Raw genomic sequence first — 11,006 nt, forward strand, 5'->3', positions numbered from 1 at the left:
CCGATGAACCCGTTTAAAGCGAACCCGAGCCGGTCCTTTTCAATTAAACACCTTGAATATTCGGGAATCCAGCAAGAAGTTTAGCATAGCCACATCAGTCATTTGCGATTGCTTATAAAGACGTCACTCGTACAAGTTTTCTCTTTTTAGAAAAGTTTGTTACGGCCTTTGTCCCCATCAATCAATCCTCACGTCAGCCATCACCGAAGACCACGACGTCGTTTCCTTCAATCAATCCTCTCTCTGGTATTAATTATCTTCAATGTATACCATTTCATTCTATAATTTCTATATATTCATATTCATTTAGATATATACATTTATATTGTGCTTTTGAATTCAATCAGTTTGAGTAAAATCCAAGTGCATTTGGAGAAGAAGAGATGTCGACGAAGAAACGTGATGAAGAAGAAGCTGATAATAATAAGAATAAGATCAGAATCGGCGTTTGCGTTATGGAAAAGAAGGTGAAATGCGGCCCGGAGGTTCTTTTCCTTTAATTTGCTGTTACTGTTATTAATATTATACTAATCTGTTACCTACTTTTATTTCAACGGCGATAATATCTATAATCTGTATGTATATATATATATCTATGCTTGATTTGTTATTGCGTTTCATTTTATTCATTTCATTTCTGTTTCTCTCTGTATTAACGGCATTAGGTTTTTTCGGCGCCTATGGGCCAAATTCTGGAACGCCTGCAATCGTTTGGTGAATTTGAGGTAATACTATATATATTATATATATAGTAGCAGATTAAATTGGATTTTATGTGATTATAAAATTATGTTATATATGTGGTCCTGTATGATTATGCAGAATCACTTTCAAACATTGACATGCAACTAGTATATGATATGGTCAAAGTTTGACTTATTATATTTCTTATTGGCTCAATCAACATGCAAGTATATAATATCTTTATATGAAGTTTTTATTGATTGATTTTTTTTTTGTTGTATTCTCTTGTAGATTGTCCATTTTGGGGACAAGGTCATCCTAGAGGAACCAATAGAGAGGTAAAAGTTTTTCTTAGTGCTTCATAAATACTTAATAACTTGATTTATGCTGCTAGTATATGATATTAACACTGTAAGTTTGCAGCGAAAAGCTAAAACAACATTAATATTAATTTTGCATTTTGAAAAATAATGTATTTGCATTTCTCGATATTTCATCTCTTTAAAGTATAAATTACACGACATGATGCCGGGAGAGAATTATTCTTGTATGTACAGATTGCATATTAATCTTAGCATGCTATAACGGAATAACTGATGCACTAGATGTCCATGGTTGATTTAGGTTTTCTTAGCAAGATAAACATGTTTCTCATAAGCCAACCAGTAGTTGCAACCAACTAGAGCCAGTGGGAAATCTGCAGTGATTTTCATCCATGTTCTTGGTGGTTCCCATAGTTTACAAAAGATTACATCTAATTGTCATATGTTTTGCGACTCCATACACTTATAATTAAACCAAGCCTGACACGACAAAATTGTACACCTTCCACAAATGTTTCTTGCCTTTCAGTGGTGTTACCTGTTACTTTTTATAGTTTTACTCTGAAAACAAATGACGACGCCTATGCAGATATGATGTCAGTCTCTAGTGTTATCAATATTTGACTTCGCTATTTTAAAAGTTAGATTGCATCCATACAATTGAGAGTGCATAGGCATAGAAATGTTTCTGAACATGCAATGGTCTCATTGTTATATATTAGAGTTCTAGCATTAACTTTAGTGTTTCAGGTGGCCACTATGTGATTGTTTGATTGCTTTCCACTCTTCTGGATATCCTCTTGAAAAAGCTGAAGCATATGCAGCCTTAAGGAAGTAAGTCGCAACTTTCTTTTTACTTTAAGCACTTTTTTCTGTTCTCAATATGCACAGTTATTTGGAATGATGTGCATGGTCTTTTTCAAGCATTCTTGACTAGTTTTGGATTAAACAAACTTGTTTGTGGTTCAAATACACTTTCCATGGATAATGATTCATTTGTATGAACTACAGTTATACTAGTCTTTAGAACCTTCTAATATTATGAAGCAGCAATCAATGGTGTTTTATATTCATTCTAAAAGGCTTTACATCATCTTTAAAGTTCTAGTTGTTATTCATGCATAACTTCAGCAAGAAGTGATATCCCAGATAATGAGTTACTTTTATGACTCATGAGATAAGAACAACTGTGAGTGTCACTGTTTTTTCTCTTGCTGGCATGGCAAAACGGGCAGGAAGTATCTCATATTTAATAAACGTGTCACGTCAGATATGCTTCAATCTGAATGACGATGCTGAAATTCCTGTGCGCCTGTTGTTATCATGTGGAAAGCTTGGCCTGTGTTCGTAATTTATGTCTGTTTGGTTTTAGTATTCGTCATTATGATAAGTTTCATACGCTTATTATGTAAGCATCTGACAGTCGTCAGCAGTCCATTAAAAGCTATCTTTAATGTTACCGTTACACTCTTCTTTTCAGGCCTTTCCTTGTAAATGAACTGGAACATCAGCACCTTCTTCATGATAGGAGGAAAGTATACGAGGTATGATTATTAAAGCAGTCACATTATTGGAATTTATTTAATTCACATGCAATTATAGTACTCTTTTTACATGTTTCCTTATGAAAATGGCTCATTGTCACTAAGTAAAATGATATAAAAGGATTTACAAAGGCGGGGTCGATTGCTACTGTATCTTTCTCTTAAACACAAGAAATTTGACTCATTCATGATGATTCTATTTACTAAAGAGGATTATTCTCTGCATATATTTTTATCATTTACTGATTGGGATTCGTTTTTTTTGCCATCCCTCTATTCGGTTTGTTCCCCTTCGAAATTGAAGCGTCTTGAATCATATGGAATCCTGTTCCTCGGTATGCACTTGTCAATAGAGGAAAGCCATATCAAGAGTTGGATTATTTTGTTGAAGAAGAAGATTTTGTTGAGGTTCATGGGCAGCGATTTTGGAAGCCTTTTGTGGAGAAGCCCGTTCATGGTAACCTTTTACAGTAAAACTATCAATTTTCTTTCTGCTTCTTTTCTTCCACATTTGTGTTTTAAGTATCAACCATTAGGTCTCTAGTAAGCTGTTATTTTCTTTCGCGATGTACGGGGGGCTCAAACTTTCAGAATCTTACTGTTGATACTTAGTAATACATTCCGCACTGTTCTCCAAAAGTTTGTATATTAGTGTAAATTTGCTAATTATATTTCCTTTTTACAGGTGACGACCATCGCATAATGATCTATTACCCCAGTTCAGCTGGAGGTGGGATGAAAGAACTGTTCCGTAAGGTCAGCTTTCTAACTTCGCATCTCCGGAATTTGGAGCTTCAGAAACTTGTGTATAACTTAGTTTTTTTTTCAACAAATTTCGTGGGCACTATCTAATATTGAAAGTAGATTTTTGCTTTGCTGAATTGAGGTGTATATAAACTTTTGATATTATTAAAACTATGCCATTATTAAGATAAACATTTACTCATAATACACTTCTCTAGCTACAAATCATTTGTGGATCGTAGATGTTTTGGTTCATTGGCTTTTTCCTTGTTTGCTTCAGTTCCTTCGATTTCATGAGCTTTATGCCTTAGCTAAGGATGTACGTTTTCCTATTGAAGCAACTTGATTTTTTAACGCCTAAAGTAACACTGATTCTATATGATGTATTTTGGATAACAGTGCTAAAAATAGTCATACGTTACTTTTTACCAAATGATTGTCTGACAGTTCAATAAGGTATTGGCCTTTCATCTGCCATGTACCTTATATCATATATTCATATATGCAATTAAAATCTGCTGACATTTGTATGTTATGTTCCTTTTTTAATCCATGATTAGTAGTAAAATCATAACTGGTATATAATAATCATAGGAGGTCTTATTTTGCAGGTGGGCAATAGATCAAGCGAATTCCATCCAGAAGTTAGAAGAGTGAGGCGTGAGAGTTCTTACATATATGAGGAATTTATGCCAACTGGAGGAACAGATGTAAAGGTTGTATTTTTTTACTTCATGAAATACATTAAATTAGTTATGAACAGAAGTAGATTATTTATATACACACAACATTTACAATCGAATTTAGGGGCGGAAGTGCATATTGTTGCATTAATGCCTGTTCTGATTCTTTTTGGTCATATGCATTTTGTCAATAGTTTTTTATATTACACAAATGTTGGTGCATTCTTCATAAAGTTTTCTGGATGACGTGCTTACCTGCTAGCTAATTCTACCTGTATACTTTCGTATTCTCTAAAATGTACAAATAAGGTTTAAATAGTGACAGAATAACATTTGTAATTGTGTTTTCATCAATACGCTGGTAGTTGTGTTACATTGTGTTTGTAGGAGAGTCCGTGTTCTCTGAGTGATATGGATTTGGCTTTTATTGTATTCATTCTGTTATTCATGACAATTTGACATCTTGCTTATGTGTTGAAGTGACAGCTTGCTTACGGGTTACCTTTTTATGTTGCAGGTTTATACAGTTGGTCCAAAATATGCACATGCTGAAGCCAGGAAATCTCCTGTTGTAGATGGCGTTGTCATGAGAAATACCGATGGCAAAGAAGTAAGTGACTTGTAGAGTAACTCTTTCTCCACTCCTTTCTCCCTTTATCTGTTCCAAGAATCATTGTTAAGTTCTGCTATTAACATATTATTAGTATAATCTGTATTTATTTGAATACCTTCATGGCTATGACATGCAACATATGGTTCATATATACCCTGTTCATATCTCCAGTTTAGGTTAACTCGTGTGTACATGTAAAAGCTGTAACTTTTGTAGCAGCTACAGGAATAGATTGACTTCTTAACTTCCAAGATTCATGACACTCAGTTCTTCTGGAAGGAATATATTGGTTCCTGCTTGACTTATAAAGGTAGTTGGTGAACAATTTATATGGACTTTGTATTAGGAACTAACTAACTAACTAAGGATATGGTTAATCCAAGAAAACTTGCATGTAGACCACCATATTATTAATTTACACGTATAAAGCATTAACAAAACTTTTTACTTATATAGCTATTTGTTATCTAGTTTTGCTGATAATATACTAGAGAGGGGTTTAGTAAGTGCATCAAATAGGGATTATTTTTTATTTTTTTTATTATAATTTTTTTATTTTTGGCAGGTCAGATATCCTGTGCTTCTTACACCCAATGAGAAACAAATGGCAAGAGAAGTCTGCATAGCATTTAGGCAAGGGGTAGGTGATATTATCTTTGTATTGGCAATCCTGAGTTACTGTTATTATGCAAAACTCTTTGTATTCTAATAATAACTGTTTCCACCAGTTCCCCGCTTTTTAATATTCCCCCCTTTTGAAGGAGCATATATAAACTAATTTATTTGCTTGTTATAGGATGTCCAAATCTCTTTAGATATAAGACTTCTTAAGCAGAAGTTAAAGGGCATATATAAGTTAGTGAACTTAATGAATGTCTGGGGTTATGTGACTGCAGGTGTGTGGGTTTGATCTATTACGCTGTGAAGGTCGTTCATATGTTTGTGATGTGAATGGATGGAGCTTTGTGAAGAACTCATACAAGTAATAATTGTTAATTATCTTGAACATACATGAGTAATTTGCTTTCTTTAGTAAAAATCAAAATGTTTTGCTTTAACTTAACATGAGAGCATGAGACCTCCTTGCATAAACTTGTTAATAATGCCAAATCGTCTGTGTTATATAGGATGCAAAGTTGAGAAGGAAACTTACATTTGCCATATCAAAGTTGCTAGTTAGTTAGCTTCTATACAATAAAATATGCCATTATTTTCCTACAAATTATGTAGTATGTGTGCTAGTATTTTCCTTTTCATTTGTCAATGCGGGTGCTTCACAATTCTTGATACCTGTAATATTAAGATTCATAAATATGTTCTTTCATTGTTGTCTTGTTCTTTTTACCATGTTCATCTAACTACAGATATTATGATGACGCGGCTTGTGTGTTGAGAAAGATGTTTCTAGATGCAAAAGCTCCCCATCTTTCAACAGCAATTCCACCAATTCTGCCTTGGAAGGTCAGTGAGCCAGCTCAGCCATCTGAAGGACTTACACGTCAGGGAAGTGGGATCATTGGTTCATTCGGACAAGCTGAGGAGCTACGTTGTGTAATTGCCATTGTTCGCCAGTAAGTTAAATATCCTTTCTATTTTTTTTACATTGTGTGTGCACTTGCTAGTTTAGTAGTTTTCTCAAAGCATTTGTGTTTTTTGTCACTAGTGGTGATAGGACCCCAAAGCAAAAGGTGAAATTGAAAGTCACGGAGGAAAAATTGTTGAATTTGATGTTAAAATACAATGGGGGAAGACCTAGAGCTGAGGTGCTTCTTATATTGTTTTTACCTTTTTTTTCCTACTTATCCAAGTTCATATACATTGCCTTGTCTTTTTATTTACAACTCTTCTGCTGCAGACAAAACTCAAAAGTGCAGTCCAGTTGCAAGACTTGTTAGATGCTACACGTATACTGGTACCTCATACCAGGTATTGATCCATGTTAGAATATATTTCGGTTATTCCCATCTCTGTGTAATAGGCCCACTAGAGTTTCATCCTCATATCTCATAAAAGTCCCTTAACAATATTAAACATGATAAGAAGTGAATCACTGGTTTTTGTGAATATTTAGGTTCATGCTTCAGTGAGCATGTAGTTTGTTAAGCATTCCAAACTTTCAGAATGTTTTCTGTTAATAGATCCTGATGGGCTACTGATTTTTATGAACTCTTTGAATTTAATCTGTTACATATTGCTTTAAGTCCTTATGGATATATAGCTTTATTGGCTTGCTCCTTTCTTAAATCATGTTTGCAGTGTATTGTGTATCATCAATTCACCATTTTGTGGCATCTCTCTTAATAAGTTACAATGTGGGATCTCTCTTTGTAGAACAAGTTACCACACTGTTTGCTGGATCATTGCTATTAAATTATATAAAAAAAAAGACATAACTTTACTTTTTTCTTTTGTCAAAGACGTAATTTTATATACTAATGAGCTAGTTTGAGACTTGGTCTTGGAAATGACAGTGAAGCAGAATACATTGAACATGCAGAAAAACTGCGGCAAGTTAAAGCAGTTCTTGAAGAGGTTTGCATCTGAATCTATCTATATTGATCCCGTTATGTATGTATATGTTTTTGTGTGATTACGTGTGTAAGTATGTATTCACGTCTTCATGGGTTCAAACTCCACAGTTTTGTAACTAATTTTTTATTTCTAGGGTGGCCATTTCTCTGGCATCTACCGGAAGGTACAGTTGAAGCCGCTTAAGTGGGTTAAAGTTGCGAAAGGGGACACTGAAGAGGAACGTCCTATAGAAGCATTGATGATTCTTAAGTATGGGGGTGTTCTCACACATGCTGGTCGAAAACAGGTGATTTAACAATTTGCCGCATATATTTGTATATTTTGATATGATTGCTTCTTTGTCGATTGTTACTGTGTAAGTGGTACATCTGCTAAACAGTAACTTTTCTTATATCATCTTAATCTATGGTTTGAATCTTTCGTTTGTGTTGTCAGGCTGAAGAACTTGGCAGATATTTTCGCAACAATATGTATCCAGGTTAACATCACTTTCTTATTAGTTTTTTTAACAGTTAGTTTAAGGAGAAGATATACATATTTCATAACATGTGGAAGAGGTTGTTTAGTGTAGTTTCATATTTTCTCTCGCTTTATGTCTCAGGTGAAGGTACAGGACTACTTCGCCTCCACAGTACGTACCGTCACGATCTCAAAATCTATAGCTCAGATGAGGGCCGTGTGCAGGTATCTTCATTGAGCTAATTTCTCTTTATACTTGACTGGCAACAATACTTATGTATTGACTCCTTTGACCTCTTTGTGGATAAAATATTATGCCAGATGTCAGCTGCAGCATTTGCCAAGGGACTTCTAGACTTGGAAGGACAATTAACACCAATCCTGGTTTGTTACCTTGTACTTAAAACAGTTTGACTCTGCATTTTGACATTGACTTTGACTAAGAGAATCAAAATTCTTTTGAAGGTTTCCCTTGTTAGCAAGGACTCCTCAATGCTAGATGGACTTGATAATGCACGTACCAATATGGAAGAAGCCAAGGTATATCTGCTCTTTTATCCAAATAAGTTAAGCTCCAATGCTTCATTCTATATGCTGCAAAAGCTCACATAATATATGCTTCGTATGATTTTTTCCATTTACCTTTTTTTAGGCTCGATTGAATGAGTTGGTAACACGTGGAGTAAAAATAGCTAATGGATCACCAAAAAAACCCTGGATGATTGATGGGGCTGGAATTCCTCCAAATGCTTCTGAACTTCTACCTGAACTGGTAAATATTTCTTTTGTGGCTATTGGCTGTTGATGCTTATTTATGTAAATATAGTGCAGTTTACTGAGTGTTCAATTTAATAGGTGAAATTGACCAAAAAGGTTACTGAACAAGTGAGGCTACTTGCAAAAGATGAAGATGAGAAGCTTGCAGAGACAACCTCATATGATGTGATTCCTCCATATGATCAAGCAAAAGCACTTGGTAAAACAAATATAGATGTTGACCGTATTGCTGCTGGATTACCTTGTGGGAGTGAAGGCTTTCTTCTGATGTTTGCACGGTGGAGAAAACTGGAGAGAGACTTATATAATGAACGCAAAGAGTAAGCTTTGTATATTAATGACAAATTACCACTTATTATTGTTAATAGTTAAATATTGTTGCATTCCATGTGCAGACGTTATGACATAACTCAAATTCCAGATGTTTACGATTCTTGCAAGTAGATCACCCATTATTGTTTTATTATCACTCTACGTGAACCCTTTTTACATCTTTTCTTAGCTGCTCTATTTGAACCTTTTTTACAGGTATGATCTCTTACACAATGCACATCTTAAGATAGAGGGCTTGGACGAGCTATTCAAAGTGGCACAGTTACTTGCAGATGGTGTTATTCCAAACGAGTATGGTATCAATCCAAAGCAGAAGTTAAAAATAGGTTCAAAGGTAAACTTAACTTTACCTTAACCTCCATAACTGATGCAATAATATTTTATGACCCTTGCATACTGACTTTCCAGATTGCCCGTCGTTTGTTGGGAAAAATTTTGATTGATTTGAGGAATACTCGTGAAGAAGCCATTAATGTTGCAGAATTGAAGAGTTTGTGTATGGACTCGACCTCTGTTGCAGCTGATAAACAAGATACGGACTGTCAACAAAAGAATGAAGAATCAAGGACTGGCCACACAAATGAAAAATCAATGGATCCAGATGATGACGAGGACAAAGAAATTAAATACCGCTCAGATCCAAAGTTAGTTTATGTTTATATGATCGTTTAGTTCATTCCAATGTGAACACCTTTTTGAATGTTATTTGTGTTTCAAATCTGTAGATATGCTAACGTTCGGACCCCGGAAAGGCATGTTCGGACTCGCCTCTACTTTACATCGGTATAAGTTTGTTATATTCATCTCCAAATTTATTATTTGGTTAAATCCTTGTTTAGTGATGCTATTTGCTTATTAATGATAGGAATCTCATATTCATTCCTTGAAGAATGTTCTTCGATACTGTTACTTGGATGGATCTCTTCAAGGGGAAGCCAGCCTTGTTTGTGATATTGCGTTGGAGCGCCTACTGAAAACCAAGGAACTTGACTACATGAGCCATATTGTTTTGAGGATGTTTGAGAATACAGAGGTTGGTTAATTCTTTCTTCTGTATTGTAAATTAGAAAAACAACTGTTGAAAACTTATGAATTGCCAAACATGAATTACAGGTGAATCTGGAAGACCCCAAAAGATATCGCCTCGAGATGACTTTTAGCCGTGGTGCTGATTTATCCCCCTTAGCGGTAATCAATCATATTTGATATTCTATTTAATCTTTAAACTAGTTCACTGATGATTGACGTAATTAGCAGCAAAACAACCTTGAGGCGTCTTCGTTACATCAGGAGCATACGTTACCAATAATGGGTCCGGAGAGGCTACAAGAAATAGGGTCGTACCTTACTCTAGAAAAGATGGAGAAAATGTTGCGGCCGTTTGCAATGCCTGCAGAAGACTTCCCACCACCGACAGTCCCTCAAGGGTTCTCGGGTTACTTTAAAAGTGCAGGAGTTTTGGAGAGACTGGTAAATCTTTGGCCCTTCCATAAGCATGGAATACCTAATCAGAAATGAGGAGATGATTACTCATAAGAAGATGTTTGTTATGGTTGTTTGTAGGGAGACCATAAATGTTGGATGGTACATGCAAACTAGTCATAGCTTTTTGTCACACCCGAGATCCCTATGTATAAAGCGTGACTGTTTACATACACATAAGCAACAACTCGACACAAAACGATGAATTATAACGTTGGATATCCATTTCAATCATATTCCTGGTACTTTGCTTTTCTCAAAACTTAAACTTATTTATCGTTTCAAAATTTGTTTTTATGTTCCCTTTTACCAAAGCATTTTGTGGTTGACGGGCGGATCTTGTGAGTTGTTTGTTAAGGTTTAGTATAGTATGATTTGATGAGGGAAAATGTTTGGTTACAAGGGTTGGGTTCACTTGTCAATATTTTGTTACCAAAACATGGAGGTGTGCACAACTGCACAATAGGACTGGGCTAAAATTTGGCTAAATCTGAATAACCAATGTGTGAGGTGGATGACAATTGATTGGATTATAGACCCGAGAGGTGGCTGTCTGTCCCCAAAAATGGTTTGAAACATCCAAGGACGTGTGCCACTGTAAATCGTGTTTTTTGTGACTGTGTCGTTTGTTCTCGGTCACCAATTTGACTAAAGATGAATCTTTCATGAAAAGTGCCAAATCAAAGAGTTGTTTTTGTGAGCAGGGGCAAAAACATTTCGGATAAAAGCATGTCCGTTTAAACTAAAATGATTCATCTTTGTTTGTTAAAAACTTGAAATTGGTTTAGGGGAAAATTCAGGAAAACAAATCTGTATTCAACCCTCCATTTTG

At 35.2% G+C, this 11,006-nt stretch overlaps 1 pseudogene across 1 annotated transcript; it reads left to right on the plus strand.

The window, feature by feature from the left end:
* The first annotated feature begins 390 nt into the window (after positions 1 to 390).
* LOC143628611 (inositol hexakisphosphate and diphosphoinositol-pentakisphosphate kinase VIP2-like) lies at positions 391 to 10,697 on the plus strand (annotated as a pseudogene). Its single transcript, XR_013152778.1, has 29 exons — positions 391 to 485; positions 666 to 725; positions 976 to 1,022; positions 1,758 to 1,841; positions 2,488 to 2,551; positions 2,856 to 3,008; positions 3,237 to 3,307; positions 3,907 to 4,011; positions 4,496 to 4,588; positions 5,157 to 5,231; positions 5,488 to 5,573; positions 5,956 to 6,162; positions 6,255 to 6,354; positions 6,447 to 6,517; positions 7,036 to 7,123; positions 7,257 to 7,409; positions 7,559 to 7,601; positions 7,725 to 7,807; positions 7,904 to 7,966; positions 8,048 to 8,122; positions 8,235 to 8,354; positions 8,438 to 8,679; positions 8,755 to 8,799; positions 8,888 to 9,026; positions 9,101 to 9,336; positions 9,418 to 9,475; positions 9,558 to 9,725; positions 9,806 to 9,880; positions 9,950 to 10,697. The product of XR_013152778.1 is annotated as an inositol hexakisphosphate and diphosphoinositol-pentakisphosphate kinase VIP2-like (transcript).
* Positions 10,698 to 11,006: the final 309 nt, after the last annotated feature.

This window comes from Bidens hawaiensis, unplaced genomic scaffold, assembly GCF_021521415.1.
Source record: "Bidens hawaiensis isolate Kalapana, Puna unplaced genomic scaffold, B.hawaiensis_p1.1 tig00005028_1, whole genome shotgun sequence".
NCBI classification, from domain to species: domain Eukaryota; kingdom Viridiplantae; phylum Streptophyta; class Magnoliopsida; order Asterales; family Asteraceae; genus Bidens; species Bidens hawaiensis.